General features: G+C 33.4%; 1 long non-coding RNA gene across 2 annotated transcripts in view; it reads left to right on the top strand.

The window, feature by feature from the left end:
* The window catches only part of LOC145936409 (uncharacterized), a 97,060-nt gene that overhangs the window by 1,981 nt on the left and 71,753 nt on the right, over positions 1-23,326 (top strand). The window lies entirely within an intron of this gene.

The following is a 23,326-nucleotide window of genomic DNA, read 5'->3' as shown; positions in this document are numbered from 1 at the left end:
AAGCAAATAAAAGTATTAAAAATTCTCGTTTTTTGGTTCATGTACATTTACATATTATGAACATGATTAAAACTTTCTGGTGATTATTTCTGTGTATTAAAATATACAAATATTGAAGCTGCGCATAATAAAAGGAATAAGAAACGGAATAAGAAAGGGAATAGAGAACATAAAACAGTAACAGGAAATAGAGAACAGTTCAATATAAAACATGAAATGTAATTTAGTAACGCAGAATAGAGAAATTTCATCACTTTATTTTAGCACCATTCTATATTCCTCTATCTTACATTATTAAATTATATCTCATATTTTATAATAACTGTTCCCTATTCCTGTTTTTTGCTCTTATTTTCTGTTCTTTATTTTTTTTATTGTGCGCAGCCCCTAAAAAAGCGCATATTTGTTTTCTCGCTTTGGCATAGATTGCAGTTTTTTTACAGATTTTCAAAATTAAACAGAAATTGATTGCAAAGGATATTGCATAAAATAAACATTGCGTTTAGTTTCAATTTTTTGTTTAATTAATAAATTCTATTTTTATTCTATACATTTGATTAAGGATAAAAGAAAAAAATACACAGAGAGAATTTTCTCTTAGAATTTATTTTGAAAATTATGGTAATTGTAGGACAATATGGTATGGAAAGAATTTTATAAGAATTTCTCTTATTAATATTTATCACAATAAAAAATAATATCTATCACAATAAAATATAAAATATGTTTGATTAATTTTACTAAACTATATAGTAAAATTAATCAAACATATTTTATATTCTATTGTGATAGATATTATTGTTTTTTATTGTGATAAATATTAATCAGAGAAATTCTCATAAAATTCTTTCCATACCATATTGTCCCACGATTACCATGATTTTCAGAGTAAATTCTAAGAAAAAATTCTTTCCGTGTATTAATAAATATTCGGAAATCTCTGGATATATATCCAACATAAAGCATGTTCAACAAAAGATATCGACTGCATATCTATTCGTGTAGGGAATGCATTTCACCAATGCACTTTGCGTATCATATACGCCTTTCTATGCGACCGCGACTTATTGTTAGGCGGCCGGCGACACGTTCCCCGTCGTCGGTCTGGAATCCCGAATAATCCTGGAATTTCATATTCGCAAGTCAAATTACAACGACCGACTGTGCAGGCTTAATTGGCGAAAGTAATGCGAGAGACCGGCCGGCCGGCCAACCACCGTCGAGCCTGTTAAAGTCGTTGTGAAACGAAACGAGTGCAGGTGGCGGAGCACATTGTTGCGCAATCGCTCGCGGTATCCCTCCTTTGCGTTCTCTCCTTGTAACCGGGAGTCAGGACGAGGGTCCCCTCGGTATAAACCGGAGACCGGAGACTCCCCACCAGATGCCCTTCCCCTTGGCGGATATCTTGGTGAATGTTTGCGCCTGCTTTACGAGAGCGAGTTAATGCGAGCCTCTTTTTTTTCTCTTGTCTTTCCTCTTTCGAGGGAATCTTCTCTCCGCGAAACCTGTCTCTATCTCCGTTCCATATCATTTTGCATTTGACAAGTAGTCAGCTGATCATAATAAAATACCGCGAGATACTTTTGTTCCTCGTTGCTTCGATTTGTTATCGAAAAACGGAGCAAAATGATTTACGTAAGCGATCCTAAACATATTCATATTTTATATTAAACAAATATGCACTATATGTAATAGAATATTTATTTACTTTTAAATAATGACATGACCATTGAATGAATGAGATTATAAAAAGAAGGAACTTTTTAGAGTTTAAAATAAAAAAAAATTGGCGTAAATGTGTGACGGCTTTCTGGTTGAAAATGGGTCGAACAATTAATTTAAATTCCGATTCGATTACATTCTAAAGACGCGTATATAAATATATTTGATTATTGTTATTTTATAAAATGCGAAGCGCGTGTTGTTATTGTTTACGCACAGATGCCCACTTATCTGGTATTGAGTTTTTGGCACACGATCGTATTTGTCCTCGCCTTGTTGCGATGACCTATATATTTAAATGAGAAATATAAGAGTCACGCGAATTCGTTAACGAGGCAATTCCCGAAGAGCGCATTTGTCATCTTCCCATCAGCTGTCGAGACGTGTAGGAACGTTCGTTCCTATATTTCTTTGTGATCGGCCGCGCTTAATACATATGGCATTTAAGGCAAACGCAGACGTCAGTCCTTTCACACGAATCTCCATTGTACTCGACGATCTATTATTATTAGCGGCTCACCCGTGGGGGAAAGTTTCGCCTTATAGCGGAGCTGACTCTGCAAAGATGCATTCTTTGTGAAATAGACAAAACGTTTTACGTTGCCGTTGCGGAAACTGCACAGATGTATCACGATGCTTGATCTCGTACTCAAACTCTTCGCAGAAAGCTATATCCTATATTCTCGAAACGATTGAATCTTACTTTTCGTGTGTGCACGAGAGAAAACCCGGTAGCTTATTGACATATCGACATGCAACTCGAAGAAAAAGTGATATGTGTACTTCGTAATAGCGCGCTTTTAAATTTTCTATTTCTTTTTCACTTAAGAATATTCTCAATTTCACTGACAAGGGACATGTCACGACTGTCCGGAACCGATTTGATTCTTCTTCAAATATGTTGTTAAATACACAAATCTAAAAGACACGTATTTTTTTATATGTGCGGATATTGAGTTTTAAGGGGTGAAACACCCCTTTAAAGAAAAACGGTATTTTTCTTTAGGATATCTGGTAAACTATAAGAGGTAGAAAAAAAAGACGTACAACAAATTTTAATGGCTTGAAGAGTACTTTAAAGTTATATGGACAAAATTTTTTTATTTTGAAAAAAAAATTAAGTGATGGGGATATTTAAAAAGAAATAAAAATAAAAAAATTTTGTTCATATAACTTTAAAGTAGTCTTCAAGCCATTAAAATTTGTTGTGCATCTTTTTTTTCTACCTCTTATAGTTTACCAGATATTCGATCCTAAAGAAAAATACCGTTTTTCTTTAAAGGGGTGTTTCACCCCTTAAAACTCAATATCCGCACATATAAAAAAATACGTGTCTTTTAGATTTGTGTATTTAACAACATATTTGAAGAAGAATCAAATCGGTTCCGGACAGTTGTGACATGTCCCTTGTGAGACATACTCGTGTCATGCATTTAACGTCGATGTTAATTTGAATCGGTTATAATTGCACGGCTATATAGCCATCGAGACTAATAAGATTCATAAGATGTCATAACATGGGATCAACGACCATGACGGAGTTACGCCCCTCAAAACCTCTTGAACGTGTTAAAATAAAAAGCACGATCTTAGAATGGGAATTAAAGCATTGTGCAATAATAATAGATCACGCAATATGTGGAAACCGGAGCCGTGTTGCACCGAGAACTTTGTAAGAGAATTCAAACATAGATAGATCGCTGCACTTTATATCGATATTAGATCGAATCTAACAGTAAGTAATGCTATTATTGTAGCACTATTGCGATCGTTCAATATCATTTGTAAGAGTTTACCGCAAATATTTAAAAACTGTTTACTTCAATTCCAAGCATGCAAATTTATATAATTTCCTTTACTATACATATGTAGAAAATTGAAAACACTATATATCATGTATACCATATACGTACTTTTCAAATATGGAAATTTTAAGTGTCCGAAAGATCTGTCCTTCCACAATTCATTTATTGAAGAATGAAAACGACGAGGTCGCGTCACGATAAAATCTTTCGCGGATATGATAAGAGCCCTAAAAAAAAATTAGGTGCCAACCACAGGCATGATCATCCTTTATATGGACGTGTGCGTTTGCCGGTATTCTGTATTTCGTGTTGATCATATCTGTATCGCGCTTAAATCATTACGTTTTACGAGGTGGATGGATATAAAGTATCCCTCTTTCTCTTGCCTCTCTCTTTTTTTCCCCATAATCACAATCCTCGACAGCAACAGGTATCGTCTCTTTCTCCTCGAAAACAAGGACGATGCGAAAAAAAAGATGCGTGAAAGAGAAATATTTTCTCTTCTCTCTCTCTCTTTGATACACGCGAAACAGGACCTATCTCTGATATATCCGCGAAATTTATTATGGACACCCGCGGTATCACGCGAATATCCTTCTCGATCAACGTTTGCGGTGATATAAAACAAAGTCTCCAGCTGTATAAACAGAAATTTGGTAGAGTGTCGGGACAGAGGACATAAAGAATGCTTGGTATTATATTTCTGTAAAAATGAAAAGATATAAAAATATGGAAACATATTTTTTGTTTAAATACAAATATTGCATATATATCTATTTTTAAAATAAATCATATAATAAGTATATATAATATATAAAATAAATAAAATAAATATATATAATTATAAATTATAATTATAATTAGCATAACATCTGATAATTTGAATTTTATAATCGATAACAAAGGAAAGATAGGCACGCGAAAATTGTATCGAATTAAAAAAAAAATTTTGTACAATAAAAAGAGAGTTCACGGAAGAATAAAATTTGGGAACCACTGTCATAAACAATTTGAACAGCCCAGTTTGTTTGCGCATAGTCTGAAACGTTAATAAATATTGTAGCATGTGTTTACTAGTCGTGGGGTTGATTTAAAAGCAAATTTTATATCGCAAAACACGAAGAATCGATGAGAGTTGGAGAGGAAATTGTTCAAATATACATAACATCTACAATCTGCGATAATAATGAAAATATTTATCCATCAAGAGTTTGAGTGCGCAAAACAATTTGATTATGCGAGCAAGAAATCTCGGAATCCTAAAAGAAGTCACGTATGCTGTGAGACATTCTGCAAAATATTCTGCCAATGTATGCATATATCGCGTGTGCATAGCTACGCATGTGAGATATGCAAACGCATCCATACAGCTATGTGCATTATTATTACATTCTTACCACTTTTAACCGGAAATGCTATCTCAAGAAATATTCTTATTGACTTGTGATCACTATTAACATGCGCGCGTGCATTCCCATCGCGTGATATACCATCAATTATCATAAACTATTTATGCACTTTTACACTATTTATAACATTATCGCAGTTATATTTGTAATATCCGCATTTTTTATGTAAAGATAATGATAGTAGATAAAGATAATATTATGCTCAGATAGTTACATTTCGTATTTTCAATTCGTATAATATAATAAAATCTCTTTAACAAAGTTTATTCTAATTTCAATCGGAATAATTAATTCAATTATAATAAAAAATATTATTGCTTATTTATTTATTATTGATAAGAATTAATATTATGTTTTTATTTTCCTTTTTAATAGAATCTATATACGTAATTTTTTTTATATCGAAAATTAAATTTCATGCATATAAATTCTTAATCGACGTAAAAATACAAATCGCATATTTAAATATATACTTACTATCAGAACTACTACTTTTGTGTGTCTTCAAAATTACTCAAGGAAGTCTGTCATGAACTATCGAAGTCTCTCTCAACGTTTTCACCAGTCTATTTTTGAGATCGGCCAGATAAACGCGGATACATGCGGCAGATTAATGCTTTATAGAACGGGTCATTCAAACGGGTCATTCGATCTTTATAAGCACTTATATAAGACGTATACTTCTAATTCATAATCTGTCATCTCGTAACAATTAGATAAAATCTGCTTTCAGAGTTCATCGATGATCGCGTTCTTTATAGATTCGTTGGATATGTCTGCCCAGATATAAAGTATATACAATCGATATATCGCGCAATTGAGTAATAGTTGTCGTAACATTAAGCTTTATAATATGCTGTGCAAGAATATATTAATTAAATGTATAAAATGTTTAATGCAATTATTGTATTAATATTTTCTATTAACGCACTCGTACATTTTATTATTATTTCTTACTCGTTCGGGAGAGACTTGTTTTGCAGCAGGAGCAGAAACTGGTATATTTCAGTGAAATAAAATATCAAGGGAAAAATGAGAGATTTCTCTGTGTTTACTCGTAACGCGGGGAACACGACGCGGTAGATTTTCTTTTTCCACATTTTTTATCCATCCGCGCGCGTCGTTTTTACCAGAAAATTATACCGGTTCCAATCGTGCTCTCCGTCGAAAAATGCAAATATTTGCGTCAAAATATTACAGAACGATGGCTCGCGGCGAAAATAATTTACGGTGTGCACATCTAGCACATCGCTTATTGCGCTTATCCGCGATGAATGCGCGTTTTGCGCACGCAATTGCGTGTAGGTGAGACGCCTCGAGCGATGTAACAGTTCACATTTTATTTCGCTGCACTTTTACTTTACGTGTGTGCACGCGGGCCGGCCTTGTTGCGGTCTGAATACCTAGTCAAAGGTCCACACCATCGTTGTCCGAGGGGATCCTTTCTATCAATATACTATCGTATCACGTCATTTTCAATACACGTACCCAATACTTTAATTCTAGAATTGAAACCATGGTGAAACGTGGACACATTATTCGATGATCTGGACCTATGACCTGGTCTTTCATGTCTGAACAAAAGTTACGTTATAATTTTTTGACAGAATGCACATTCTTCCTACGGAAAATAAGAAGGCTTACTTGTTACAATAATTGCATTAAAAAAACCCACATTGTCTTGATATAACATATTGTTTTGAAAAGAAGGATCTTGAACATTTCGCGCTCTCTTAAAAAAATTAATTGAAGAGAGCACGAAATGTATATTGCACATATATTACATAGAGAATTTTTTTATGAATCTATCTTTTTTAGTATATTTTTTAAATTATTATTCAAATTTCCTGACGCACTTTCAAACATAACTGTAAAAATTATTTGTAAATGCTTAATGTTGCGTAAATATTATTTTCTTATTGCACGTGCAACTTTGAAACTGTCAATATATATAATGACTTTCTTTTATAATACTTGTCGTACAAGCAGTACCTATAAATATTTATTTAATGAAATTTTATTATATATAATTTTACTAAGTTTTCTCGACTAACTTGTACAGTAATTAATGTGCAGTAGATTGCAGTTAATTTTATATCTATATATAAACGTATATATTCTAATACGCCATAATCAGACGTGTTTATCTTAATTGTATTACGGCATTCGAAGATACAAAAACGATACGTGAACGCGAGCGTTTCATTAAAGAGTCGCAATATATTTTATAAGCGTAAAATAATTCACAAACAAATAATAAGCCGCGCCGTCACATTTTTATGCGTCAGTTAATTCTGTTACAAGAGCGAATCTCCGATGAATCCAACGAAAGTGAAAATCCAATTAAGGCTTTCGTGTTCCTTTCTCTGAACCAACATATCCCAGAGATAAACCGCCGTGCAAAATGAACGAATGCATATAAATTTAATTGCCATACAAATATGGCTACGACTTTTTTTTTACAAATGGAATACACTTTTCTCCAAAAAATTTCCTTCGAAAAGGCGATCTGAATCATTAATTTTATTTACAATAACGTGTAATTCATAAAGAAGACATTGACGTTTTTATCTGAATTTTATTTCCATTAGATCATCGAATAATATTTTCTCGAAAATGATGAAAATAATTATAACGCTTCTCCCCTTTTGCCTTATATGCATAATATAAGAATAGAATTGTATGTCGTAGAGAGAGAAAGAGAAAGAGAAGACGAGATTATACTTGCAAATAAATTTATTCAGCGACTGGCAATTCCCATCAACGTCCTTGAACTATCGTACGTTTTTAATTACAAATTCTTCATTTAGAGTGGACTTCCTGTTTTTCTCTTTAATATCGAAGGTGAAGGATGAAAGCATTCGCCAAAGGAGCATCATCAGCATTTATTCTCGTTAAGAGGACGGATATCTATACCACGTAGACGACTAAAGAACCTCTTGTTTCGATTTGTCTCTGCGTAGAATTAAGTCATGTGTTATACAGAATTGCACGGTTTCTCATTTCGCGAATGCGAATATCTCGTGTCGGTGTGAAGAGTCCTCCTACTCCCATTCTCTTTAACTGTTTTTGTCCCATCATGATTTCTCTCTTGTGTCGTACTATTAATTATGCCGATTCAAATCCTTCTCCTCATTCATCAATATATGCTATTGAAATATGTCTTTCTAAATACTAGAGAAAGGAAGAGATTGTTATGTGAACGCGCGATTTTAATCATATTTCGATATATTCTCTCATTACAATTCATCGGACGACTAATAAGTGCTTGCCAATGACCTATTATAATTTTTAATCATTAACCTTTTGCATGATTCGTCGATATCGATGTCATTACATAATATCACATCGTTATTTTAACGATTTCTTCTTTCAACGTCGATCTTGTATACCAGCAGATACGTATATTATCTTCTTACATCAAGCTAATAGCATTCAAAAATTAAGGTCTCATATCTGAAATACGTACGCGTGTAATTAAAAACGACGACACAATTTTTATTTAGCAAGTGATTGGAATTTATTATGTAATAATATTATACATTTTCTATTACGTAATAAGTATTCATTTATCCTGCACCTACAATTTAAAGGTCGGCTACAATTTAAGTGACCTATTTTTTCGGCACGCCTTTATATATAAAATTTCCTTCGCAATTTCTTGGAACGGAATTTCTCTTGTCTACTCTTTGGTCTCTTTACTCGGGAATAGTGTACAGCAAAATTGCATCGGGCAATCCTCGTCGCACAACGTTGCAACAACATTGTCCGTTCACTCTCTGGTGCATTTTCTCAAGAGCGCCTGTCCTCGCCGTCGTCATTGTCGTTGTTCCTTGTCGTCGTCGGGTGGCCGGAATAGCTATTTGCTAACTTTTTCGCTTCTCGTGCTTTTCACTTTTTCGATATTGCAATGTCGTGCCGGTAGGTACGCCGATAATCGCTCGCCTTCGTCGGCGATTGCGATACCCCCGCGCGATATCGACAGACCGACAATCGGCTCGCTTATTAACGTAATTAATCCTGCGTATTACACGTGCCACATCGCATTACACGCCTTAACTTGGATCAACGTAATTAATTGTAATCGCGCCGAGAGAGACAGATATTTCACGACGTTTCTGTGTGCAAACGAAGGCTGAATTAACTCTCTCCTTTTTGTCGCTCTCTTTCTCTCGGATGATTTATTATTTATTTCAACGCAAATGAAAATCGAGAATGAAAGACAGCGTTGGCATCTGCAATTTTTTCTCTGAAATTATTCGAGAGGCTTCATATTACATGATATGTTGCGAAATGCTTATCGTCAATATCAGAATTGTCTCAAAAAATTCTTATATTTTTAATTAATTATTTTATATAGATACTTTAGTTTATTGTAATTTAAATGTTTTTTCTTTTCTTTTTTTTTTTTTTTAACAAAAAGTAGACTAATAATTAATAACAAGAAAAACATATTTAAGAATTCGTTCAATGTCGATTCGAGTACAAGCTATAATTATCAATATAAATTCCATGCTTCGTATAATTAAAATATTGATAATCGCATTAAATGATACATTTTGATTCGGTTATGACAAAGAATGCAGAATGAGCGACAAATCTATTATCTATCTATGATTCAATTTTTGAAATCTTGCTGCACTAATAGAATTTCGCTGCACGATTCGTTCGTCCAAAAGTAGCATTTTTTAATCGTTTAAGGACCGGTTGTTCCAACTTCTTGATAAATTTTATCCAACAGGTAGCACATCTTCGTCTCTTTTCAGAAGTTAAAAAAGAAAAGACGAACATATACTATCTGTCGGGTAAAATTTACCAAGAAGTTGGGACAACCGGCCCTAAAAATTGCATTATACATTCGAAAAAAAAAGAAAAATTACATGTTACCAGCCCGAGCAGACATTATTTATATTGATACAACCTATCCTTGACGTGAAATTTATTCGAGCCGTTTTAACTGACCCTGTGTAACAGAAATGAGCGTGCGTCACTTGAAACAATGATTATCGTCCGTATTAATGACGCTATTGGATCTCCGTGTTGGGTTGAGAAATTATTTCGATGTCGTCGACAAAGTGCATATCGGTTTTTCTTCGATCTTCGTGCCGATAGGCTCAGAATTGATTTATCTTTGACCGCCGCGGCTTATGTTCTCCTCCGCGATAAAGGTGGTGTGATTTATCAACGATTATACGAACAAATATTTAAGCAAAACGCGCGCACCAAGGTATTCTCTCTTTTCTGCTCGATCGACGTAACTGGGAATTTCGTCGCGTTAGCAACAGGTTTGTCCCGACGACCCGGCACATCGATCGTTCAAATTTGACACTCCGCTCGGAGTGTGATAATTCTTGCCGAGCACGTGCTCCTCAGGACGCAATCGGATTATTTCCTCGAGCGAAAGACTCCTTGCAGCTCCCGAGATGTTTATCGCAGGACAATAATAGAGTCGTAGGCCAGATGACAAGTGAATGGCCAGCTAAAGAATATTGTTAAAGAATATTGGATAATTCAATTTTTCTGCGAAATGAAAACATTTTCGTCGAGAAATTTATTTTCTATTAATTCTTAATTCGTTCATACAACTCTCTTGCTGTATAAAACCTACGCATGCATCTATATGATTTTATTGCATTTTTCATTAAATTCTTTTTGGTCGCTAAATTGAAAATTGATAATCTTATAATATTTGATTTAATTTCTGACAATAAACTAATAAAATATTTAATTGTATTAATTAATTTAATATTTAATTTTCAAAATTCTATTATAAACATACACATATTTACTACACTACAAATTTATTATTAAAATGAAAGAACGATATCTATATAAATATTTAAATAGATGCATGATAATTATCTATTTCAATTTATTTCAATTTATTTCAAGTAATTCTGGAATAGATAATTAGTAAGTAAGTTGGAGTATATAATACTTTTTTCCCAGAGTCATTAATGCAACATTTTGCAATATAATAAAAAAATATAACAATAACAGTTTTAATTACAATTTGACTAATATATTACTCTAAAAATTACTAAAAAAAATTCCAAAAGATGATCCTTGTTGTCGGCTATTCATATTCCGAAATTATCGATTTTTTTCTACAAATTCTTTCTAATTTACTTCTCTTCTCTAATTTAAATATCCAAACAAGTTCATTAAAAACCTACATCTCTCTCTTTCTCTTAGTCATCTTTAAGCTGCTAACTGCCATCTCGAACGACCTTGTTGTTTGTGGTCCTCATTCGTATTACGATTTTAGCTGCCCTTCACAAAGCGAAAGGGAGTCTTGCTGACTTCGACCTAGGAATCGGTCCTAATTTGCGAACGAATATAGCATCGTGTCTTCTTTGTCATCATTGGCGAACCTTGCTAAACCAGTCTGCGCCGCAATCCAGTCCTTCAAGTCGGCTCGTGGGTTATGACCAATCGCGGGGGGAAGACTGTTACTTTCAGGAATCCCGGATCTCTGCGGTCCCTCTCGCGATCTCTCGCGCGCTTTCTTCACGCGGATGCGAAACCCGGCGGTCTCCATAGCCCACGAACACGTAGGCCCGCTTTTATTACCTTTACCTTCAGCATCAACGCGATTTCTTTCGCGTCTAACAAATAAAGGAAACTCTAAGAAACTATAAAATCGATCACATTTCTCCTCGATATTTATTTGCTTCGCAGAAGCGATAGTTTCATAATGAGCTCGTCCTCCTTATATCTCGAACACGAGGAAAAAGACTAACTAGTCGAGAGGGGAAATGCATTAAATGCTGAACGCATCCGATGCGTTATCTTACGCGTTATCTTTAATTATGTCTCTCGCTGTCTGTGCGAACAAATTTTTCTACTGCGTTCACCTGCGCAATGATCGCGGGTGGATTTCTTAAGCAATATAGATAAAAAGAGAGAGAGAGAGAGAGAGAGAGAGAGAGAGAGAGAGAGAGAGAGAGAGACTGGTCTCGATAATATCGTGCTTAATTATACGAGGCAGGTCTGAGTTTTATTAAAATCAAGTTTCACGCGGTTTTACAAAAATAAAATCATGTTACTCTAAATTAAAATAAGAGAAATAGATATGATATCTCTTTGGAGATGTAATATCCGGAACTTGGATTACTACATCGCTTGAACTAGATGATAAAGTGACAACTGGTCTAATCTTAATAATATTATAGTGACACGAGAAATATTCAGAAAGTGATTCTATTTGCATCAATGATTAAAATGTTGTAACTCTGTATGTGCGATTCAGAGAGTGAATAATCGTATTGAATATTGAGAAGGAATGCAGAGTTGGGTAAAAACTGAAGTATTTTTTTATACTGTTTCTCTTTTTTTTTAAGAATTTATATTATAATTATAAATAACCGATTATTACCGGCCCGTGCAAATATCGTATAATTAATCTGTTGAATAATTGTATACACTTGTCGCATAAATGGTATCGCGCGTCGAGCACTTTTTATTAAGTCGACTGGGTAAAAGGCCAGGTGTGAATATATACACGAGTATAATTATACACGCGCACGCGGAATTATGCACTTTGTTATTAACCAACTGATAACTATTACGACACTCTCCTTACGCGACTAATGAATCGTGAAACGTTTCTTAATATTTTCAAATAATGAGTAATAATCGATAACGGCGGGAGAAATTTATTACTCTCCGGGATTAAGGAAAGCGTACACGTGCTCTCTCTCCTTGCAGAATCTTGCTTTGAATTTTGGCTCCGGTGCTTCTACTTTAAGCCAGACGTACGATATCTTATACGGTTGCTCTCTCTCTCAAAATTTATTATCCTTCCTGTATGTTACGCGCGATATTTTTCTCGGATCGAGCTTGCACTGACTGATAATTATAAATATCGAACGCTGAAATATTACACCTATTATTATCTGAATTGATTTAACAACTATGTAGTTGCTTCTTTCATAATCTCGCTGTTAGAAATTTTTCAAACGCATCAAGCGTAGAGATTTTTTCGGGTTATAATAAATATAATTATTTTTGTTATGCAAGAAGATTTGAGAGAAAAAGAGAATGTTGAGAAACGAACCGAATTACTATGCGTACACGCAATCTATGTAATAACTCTATATGAATAATATTATATATGAATAATAAATATTCACATCTCGCAGGATTGTTCCGACGACGTCTCTTTCTTTTTCCTTTCAAGTTGTCAGGGTCATCAGGGTCGTTAGGATTCGTTGATTCATGCGTTATATTCGCGAAAAGTTAATATAAGTTATTTAAATAATTAATATATTATTAGATTTTTCATTATTTTTTAATGCCTTTAACTTAATTACTTTAATCGATTTTGTAATTTGTATTTTATTACGCAATTTTAATCCAAATAACACAAATTATACAATATTTAAATCGATGAAGAATTTAAAGCATCGGACGAAATGTACAATTTGACTTTAACAATAATTTATTAGCCTTATTAGAGAAAATTTTTGTCAAGAATCGTAAGATGTGGTTTTTATAATTCTTTATAATTTTACAAAATAATTTTTATGAAAAGATTTTATAATTTACAATTTTTAATATAATATTTATAATTTTTTTTCCTGCTACTTCGATTTTTACTTGAATAAATAATAGCACGGAATACGCTTTTAATAAAAATCTATTGTTGTGATACAGTTTTATGTCATTTATAAAAATTAATTAATCATTAAATATAATAATCATACCAAATTACTTTCCGATACTTGTCGCGTGTTTAGAAAAGGAATTCGACGTTATATACAGTGTATCGTACCACACACAACTTTATTGCTCAAGGGTCATCGAGCGAATGATAACAAGGTCATACCATATAAACAATAGCTCTGTGTTGTCAAGGCCGAACACCGTTAATTCGTTGTCGAAATATTTTATGTGTTATAAAATATATATGTATATACGAAATACAAAAAACTATGTTTCTTGAATTATATATTAATTATATCACGTAGTCTTTTGTTATGTTAATCATTCGATTCTGCGATTAGTGTCTTACTTCGCGATCTCAATCCGAATGGAAAATTATAAATATCGACGAAAAAATTAAAATGTCGAAATATACTTGATTCCAAGAATTGTTAAAGAGATAATCATTGTTCGTAAAGATTGCAACGAAATAATAATTTATAATTTTTATCGTTTCGAGATATTCGAAATAAATGAATAAATCGCGAGATACGATACAATTACATGCTGTTTCGAAAGTTGATTAATCATTAATCGTAATAATCAGCAAATTATTCCTCGATACTTGTCGTAATCACGTTTCGAAAATAAGTTCGACAATATACAGAGCGTCTCGCACTACTTTCTCGAGTCACGTCACTCAAATGACAACAAGACAACCTCGTGTCTTACAATTAGCAATATGTAATATGCCGAGAAATTTATTAATTTATTACCGCCTAAAAATATTCAACATTTTGCAATATAAATTTAAGATAAATATTTTCTGTGTCGTCTTACATTTTCAATTATTGGACCAACATTGCATAAAGTCTAACGTTTAATTAAAAAATATAATTTATCTTACAATTAGTTTGATCAAGAAGCTATTTGTGTGTAAATTAATTTAATATTATTATTTTACGCCAAATTTTCTCATTTTGAAGAGATATTTCTTGTTTTAAATTTGGGATTTTTTAATTACAGTTTATTAAATTATATATAGCATAAGGAAATATATGGTGCGGAAATGTGTAACACGCGCTTTCTAATATTCTAGTCAACATAAATTTCATGTCGTGATGATTAGACGTTACGCGCTAACGGAGCTTTCAATTCAGCTGTTCAATATTTACGTTCACAAATACAATGAATATAGAGACTGTATCATTATAAAGAATTTTATGAATCTATCGCCTTCGCTAATAATGATAAATGTGTAACTACAACATATGTTAATACGAGGGGCCAGTATTTTAAATGTATTTGACACATTCTTTGATAAATTTGAAAAATCGAATTTAATGAAAAATTTCTGAAAAGGCATTCATATTGTATAAGAATATATTTCAATATTTTAGTATTTTATAAAAAAATTTTGACAAAAATTAATGTTAAAAAATGTGATGAGAATGGTCTAATAATGTTTTAAATTCATCACAAAAATTCTACTGAGACAAAATAGAACGACAATTCTGGGTGCATTCTGTATGATTTAATAATAAGTTAATTACAATAAGTATATCTGTTTGTGTGCACGTATACAGAATTGGTAGTTTGTTTTGTAACTATTCATCGCACTTAGTTTGCCTCAATTTTGATCCAATCACTGCCGAGGAGATTTTGTTACGCGCGATGAATGATGAACCCTTATAACGTACTTGCGCCAAAGTAAATAGAGAAATGATTTTCCATAATAAATGAGCGAGTTCACAAGAGATGATTCGATTAGCTTACACGCTGCTCGCGAAGAAACTGCATAATTGTGCAAGACTGGTCGGATGCGCGCGGCCACGCGTTCCGAAGGTATCTTAATTTAATGGAGTCCATTAAACGTAATTTCTTGAGTGATGTGACATGCCCCGGCCAGAGAAATCTTTAATCTAAATTTTTTATCAAGGACGCGCGATGAGACCCCTTTCACTTTTACACGAAGTTCGAAACTGCATTCGGCCGATCCGCGACGCGGTATCGCTCTTGCGAAATAAAATATGTGTAAAATAAGTATCGGACTGAGAAAACTTTGTTCATATATACTCACGCTTTAAATCTGCATTCTTAAAAGATTTTCTCTCGACGGATTATTTAATTTATGAATGATCGATTTTTCTGAAGAAAAAACCTGATTGTGAATCTGGATGCCGATTTTATTTGCAGTATGTATATCTTTTGCGAGTAATATTTACAAAATCAAAATTCCATTAATATTTTATTTAACTAAATAATATTAATAAATTATTTAGTTAAATAAAATTCACTAAAAAAAATTAAAAAGCCTATATACATATTTTTTTTAAATTTTGGACACAAAAAGAATAATATAAACATGATTAAAAATATTTAAAAAATTTCATTTATCTATTAATCTTTTATTTGAAAAAAAACTCGAAAAGATACACACACGTTCGTATGTGTGCATGAGATATCAAATTTATCGAAGCAAAATCGATTGAAAAAGGGTTTGGCAGAGCAAAAAGGAATGAATTAATATATAGATGAAATGTAGCCCCGGGATATTCCTTATAGTCTCTCGACGCAATTCGCGCTCGTATAGGAAAGTGTAAAAAATTCAACGCGATTTATCGCGTATACCGGGCGATATATAGTTTCCTCACACGTAGTTACTCGATTTTATGTAACCCCGTGTGATCGCGGCAAGGACGCGCGGTCGTAGGAATAATTCCGCGCATCTAAAATCAATCCCGATGTCTCTATAAATTTATTAATATCCACCGGCGGATCGGGATTTATGCATTTTCCCGCGCAGCTTTGAAGCCCGGTGCCGGGTGAGCTGCGTGAATAATCGATACACTTATGGATCTCGCGATATACAACGTCCTTGCGCTCCACTTATAACGTAATATTGTTGCTCGGCATCCGCCTCGGGTATCCATACAGTTTTATGCCTCAGCGGATTGATTGTCGGGGCGACCGACTCGAAACAACAAGTGAACATGTATAGGAACGCGCGAAAAATATACTTTAACCACCAATTGATTGACATTATGATGAGGTGGACCGAAAAAGAAAAGAGAGAAAAAAAGTAATTCATGATATATAGTATAAATATATTTAAAATTGAAAAAAATTAAATTAATAATTTTATTTGTTTTGCGCGTGAAGAAATACACAGAGATCTCCATTGAAATTAAATTTATAATAATTTTGTCGATATTCTAAAAATATGGAATAATTACGGAAAAAGATATCAAATAAACGAAGAATTAAAATTTATTTACGCGGCCAATCTGACCGAGTAAAATGTAAATCACGAATATATTTCTCTTGTCGAATACAAGCTGCTGGTGATCGATCATTTCAATAAACTGTTTTTTACGCTTCAATGACCGCACCGAACGAATTTTGTAATTAATCACTATTTAAAGAGTAAATTAATATATATCTAGATTGATTTTATAATTAAGGTACTTTTAGTGCACTTTTGATTTGTCCGAACCAATATAAACGAATTTGTATAAACGTGGTACACCGCAGCTCAGTCTCTCTCTCTCTCGGCTCGATGCTCCTCCAATTTATCTCCATTATATACTCGATCAATTTAATTCATTGCGCTACTCGTTCGTTGACTTCTCAATTTGTTCATAAATCAAATCGGTGATTTGCGCGATAATTGGATTGATATTTTGCCGACTAGAATATAAGTTCTCTTTTACAAAAGTTCAAGCGTATGATAAAAAATAGTATTGTTTTTCAAGATCAATGAATGACATAAATGAATTAAATCATATATCTTTGGTTTTGGTACATCAAATGTCAAATGTGAAAATAAATAATAAAATATTTTCCTAGATCTCCTTACAAGCAAATTTTAACAAATTTTCAATTAGATATTATATACAATTATCTTAATTTTAATATTATCAAAATATATAAAAGAAAGAGAGAGTAGTAATAATTTTTTAATCATATATCAAATTTTATCATTATGTAAGGATTGAGTCAATAAACATCATAAATATTCCTAATCTTATAAGGCTTTCTTAAAATTTAATCGCTAGTAATTGTGCATCTAAATTTTATAATAAGCAAAAAAAGAAAAAAATTGAGATTAATAGCTTAAACTATAAAGATATGTTTTTAAAATAAGAATGATTACATCGTAAAACACGGTTTCTACTCGCAACTTCTGCCACGCATCGATGCATCCGTCGTACAAGAACGCAGCTGTTGCAACTTTGGCAAAGTACACGTTTTTCCCGTCTGCTGTGCAAGCGGGACTCGCGTAAAAAAATAATACGAAATCTGTCTCGAAAGTTTAAACCACAGAGTTACGCTCTGCCGCCGCAGTCGATAGCTGAGTTTACATATGCGACTGTCGCTGGCAGAATATCGATGCAAAAATGCCGTTTAAAGGAAAAGGAAAAAAAGAGCGAGAGTAAAAATGCTCGATACACATCTTTCTCTCTATCTCTCGTGAGCCGATTACGAAGTAACGTAATAAAATCGTGCACAAAGTGTTATCCGAAGAGCTAGGAATCTAAATTAAAGCATCTCAACAGAAATGCGAATAAAGTTCTGTTTCACTCGCAAGCTGGAAAATTGCGGAAAACTTTTGGCGAAGATAAAGTTTCGAATCAATCAGAAAAAAATCCCAGCTTGTGCTTTGATTAATCAGGGTAATACGCGATAAAATGCGCAGCTTCGCGGAAGGAGACATTTATGATCACAGAGAAATGGTTGCAGGAAAGATCATCCGGATGAGTTATGAAGGTGCAAGTATAAAGACAAGAAAGCAAAGAGCAAGAGAGAGAAGGGGGCATAATAAATAATGCAACCATGCACCGGTGAAACTAATCATGCAGTTAAAAGGAAGCATACTATATTTTCAAGTTCTTAGGAATAGCAATGCTAAAGCATTAAATCTGAAGTAAATTGCACGATCAACAAATAAATGATAAAAACAGATTATAAAAGTTTATAGAAATAAATCAAATTTTCATTCATTTCTCATTTTCTGCAAATACAAACTCATCATTTAGCTATAACAATATCATATACATATCTAATTTTAATTCTAGGGTATAAAATAGTTTATATAATCGATTTTTTTTAATGTAAAATTTACCAAATTTTTCATATCTAATATTTTTAAAAAGAACAAATTGAAGGAAAAGAATAGCTTGTTTATCTATTTAATTCTTAAAAGCTTTTTATGTTTAACCCTCGGTTTAACCGATCTCGAAAACCATTGACATTTCAATACTTTATTAAGTGTGTTGAAATAGTTTTTAATAAAAATTTCTTCGGGAACCTATTATTATAATCAAATATAGCGCTTTGCTATATCGCTAAAAAAATGACAGAAAATAGCTTATTAGACGTTATAGATAGATGATTGACATGACATGATTTGATTGCTAAAGTTAACTACCATGAAACGCTGCAGGTATAGAGAAAGAACGTCGGTTATGTAAATAAAAGTAACCGGTACATCGCAAACGTGTGGGGGCGTAAAAATGCACGTTGGTAAAAGTGGAATTCGCTCCCGGTGCATCCGCCGATCTGCAATCGACATTCCGCGTTTGTTACAGCCGCTGGAAATTTCAAGGAGGCGGTGGTCGTAAATCCACTTCTCCTATAGCGCAGAAAAAATAAACGGAGAGATAAGAGAAAGGCAGAAGGGTGATAGTAAAAGTAAACGTTGCGAAAAGATCGTATCCCGACAAAAACACCGTAAGTGATGCACTCTCTGCATGCACTTACGCGTACTATTTAATTATCCATGTATCGCGCATACTGTATTTAAATATTTTCAACACAAATATACAAGATATACCTATATTTAATACTCCTGTATTATATATATAATTAGTTTTAATACAAGCTTATATATAATTAATTATTATCAATAATATTTTAATATAACAAGAGAAACTTATATATACCTTCATTTATGTGTCTTATTATGCGTAAAAACTTAAAGAATCTTTTTATAGATGTTAGCCAGATTTTGTATATTTAAAGAAATTATCTACAATCTAAAATTCACACATATTTTATTAATAGAATTTATATCTTAATAAACAAAACTTATATGTACGCGCGTATAATAATATCGATTATGTAACGCACTCGATTATGATTGTGCTCGTTCTTATCTATTGGGGAAAAGAATTAATTTCAGACGATTAAGATATAAAATCGCCGACGAATGTAATCCGGATGAAAATGAATAAATGCGCGCAAGCATATCGTATACGAACATCGGTGTAATTTAACGAAAATTAAAACTGTTTAATCAATCACTGATACTCTGCAAATGTAGAAAAACATTAATATATCTGCCATGATATTAAATCAACATGCAAGGTCGTCCATCATTTTCTTAGTCAATTGATCACTTCTTAATTTCGTCTTTGTACTCTGCATTCTTCGTAATAATAACTGCGATAACGATAATCTGATCGGACGTGTGTTTTCATAGATTTGTGTCTTTATTCTCATTATTATGACTGCTATATTTCACAGGGAAACAGATATAAAAATTTACAGAAAAATTTATATAAAACTCCTAAGATATATTGATGTATTACAAAGTTATTGGTTATTGATATACAGTTCTTTAATTTATTCGAAATTAAAACAACTTAATTAACAACAAATCTATATAATTGTTCTTTTCGGATATCATATAAAAAATATAGATATAAATCACATAAATCACATAAATCACATAAATTGCGACACAAATTCCCGGACTGTTTTCCGTGCAGATGAAAACGTCTAATCGCTTTAACAGACGCTTTATCGATACTCGACAAACGCGTGTAGTCAACTTGTTAGATTCCTTTAGCGGTTACGCGAAATTCACTTGCGATAGCATCTTACCTGATACCACTCGCTATTTATGCAAATGCCAACGCGTATTTCGCGAGTCGATCCCGATCGCGGAGCGGCAACGCGCACAGACGCATTCCGCGGGTCAACTGACCGCGGAGAATTCAGAATTCCTATGTCGCGATGTCGCAATATTAGCTGAAACTTTTCGTCGATTTTGCGTAATCGTGATCGTGCAGCCGAATTAATCGACGGCGATCGACCGTCGAGGATCGACGGTGCCAATCCAAATTTAAGATAAACCTAAATTAAGCCTCTTATCTCCATTATGTGACCGTTTGCGTATTTTATTTGGATAAGATTGTGCTGGTTCAAATACTTTTCGACGAGTCCGATTATGTTCCAAAAATAATATTCGCGCTTCTTCATTTTACGGGAGATATAATTTTTTATACGTCATATAAGTAATGCGAAATGTAGAGAAAATTTGTTCTCAATGTACATATATTTTTTTGTGTGCTTACATAGGTATATGCAATTCTATATAAATAATACTAAAATTATTAAAATGCAGTTTCGATATTTTCAGTATCCGTTGAAAGAGACTTTTCGCGATATCGCATACCGATTTTCGTATTAAAATGCATGAAATATATCTGCAGATTATTAATCCACACTTTTAAACTAGGAATTTGGAGTAATTAGCCGCTCAAAGGCAATAGCTCGCGAATCACGCGATCATTAAATTACGAGAATTCCAGTAATTGAAAGTTCTTGCCAAACGTTTTTACATCGGAATGCCTCGATATACCATAATACCGAACTATGTGTCGATAGATCTTTTTGATCCTGCCGATTCGTGTTATTAAATTTATGTCTATGTGTAAATTGTGAGAAGAAGAACGTTAATTCGGAACATTCCTGCGCTTATTAACATACTCGATCGTAAATCGCCTTCTTATAAAATTTCATCCGATCGACATTCTTGGCAACGATTGAGCTAACTCGAGAATATCAGAAGGAATGTGCTATAGATAAAAATGCAATCAAAACGAGAGGCACAATATATAGAATATAAATTAGCTCACCGATTTATTAAAGAGATTGATCGATTGTTCGATCTAACGCGACAGTCTTCAATCTCGCAAAGTCAATCACTGATCGATCGAATGCAGAATTCCGGGCCTCTTTAGTGTTGCAACATTGTTATGTCTAAATTTTGTGCTGCCTTTGCGCAATTATTTCAGAATTATATTATTGATTCAGCGAGCGCCTCTAACGCGTTTCTGATTTAAGCACAGATAATTTTTCACTCATCAGGATGAATCATTGCAAATTTTTATTTCGTGTGTTAATATATTTTAAAACTCTTTATTTATTTGATATCAATGTTATAAAATAAAATAAAATATATAAGAAATTTTACGATATAAGATAGTGAAAGAATCCGGATTTAAATTAATTCAGTGACCTAGACACACCCAAATATCGACCTTTGCCCATAATATGTGCGCAGACAAAAGATATTTTTTGTTTTCATCCAAAAACCGGTTCGTAGCCTAAACATTAGGTTTATTTTTAGCGCATCGCGTAATAAATATTTTTCCCTAATCTCCGCCAACAACGCTAGGGGCTCGAAATATCAATTTTTATAATAGCAAACATTAATAAATAACATAAATAAATTTGTACGATACACCCCGATGAAAATAAAATATTAAATATGCGGTCTGTAGTAGAGATGAGGATATTCGAGGAATAGCGGGGGCCTCGTAAAGCATTCACGTTCCTAGGAGAAAACAAAAGTACAACTAAAGAGCGATCTAGCATTCTAGCATTCTAGTTTCGACACGGTTGCATTCGAAATTTTGCGGCGCGCTTACGCAACCGGTAACAAACGCAGCAGCAGCAGCATTCGGGAAATCGTGGGTGCAAAGGAGAAATTTATTCGCGCGTTGCGTCACGATATACAGGTCGCCGCAGCTTTTATTTTATTCTCCGTTGTTGTCGGCCTCCGGACACACACGATATATACATACGTACACCGTAGAGCGGATAAAACAATTCATATTGTAATTAATTACCACGCACGGCTATTGCGAAACTGTCGCGGAGTAGTGAATGTCACGACACGATTGTACTTTCGATCAATCTCTGAATTGATAATCGCCACCGCCGCAAGAGAGAAACAAGTTTAATTACACGCTACCGTAACGGGTTATGATAAAACGGGATTTCGTTTTCGAATACCGGTTTAGAAGCCGATTTATCTCGTATAAACTACTAGTTTCTCACAGCTGTGCGTGCAAACGTATATATAAGTTGCGCGGCTAAAGAAAGAAAAAAAAATTAAAACGATATATAAATGCATAACTTAATCGCGCGACTGATCGGGGTCGAAAGTGGCCGTGACCAATCGAGCGGAAATATCGTAACAAGCGTGATTAGAACGGATTCCCTCTTTTTTTTGTTGAAAATCAAGAGCCCAATACAGCAAATGCAGGATTCGCGGAGACGTGCCTTCTGCCTTGACAGAAATTATATAGAAATTGTATAATGTGTGATCGCGCCGTAATTTATTCGACCTTTATATCGCCACGCAGAATTTATTCGAGAAATATGATTCACGCATTCTAAATTCACTGGATATCACATGGAGATGTTGCAGAGTGGAAAAAAAATAGTTGCTATTTTGATGTATCGGGCATATATTGTAGCGACCAAGTTATTTAATCCTTTTCCGTTTTCAAACGTCCGAGCGATTTTTACAGCCGAAGAATTTTCGAGAGATTCCAATTTCATTTTCAGTTATGCATTCTAATATGATATTATCATATATTCGCAGATACACATAGATTACGTATTAAAAAAGCTGTATTCTGTAATTATTTCACATTTTTTTCAGTT

Source organism: Prenolepis imparis, unplaced genomic scaffold (genome assembly GCF_030444845.1).
Source record: "Prenolepis imparis isolate NDT839.2.m4 unplaced genomic scaffold, iyPreImpa1.0 SCAF_5, whole genome shotgun sequence".
Classification (NCBI taxonomy): Eukaryota; Metazoa; Arthropoda; class Insecta; order Hymenoptera; family Formicidae; genus Prenolepis; species Prenolepis imparis.
Note: the sequence above shows the minus strand (reverse complement) of the source record. Positions and strands in the feature narration are given on the sequence as shown.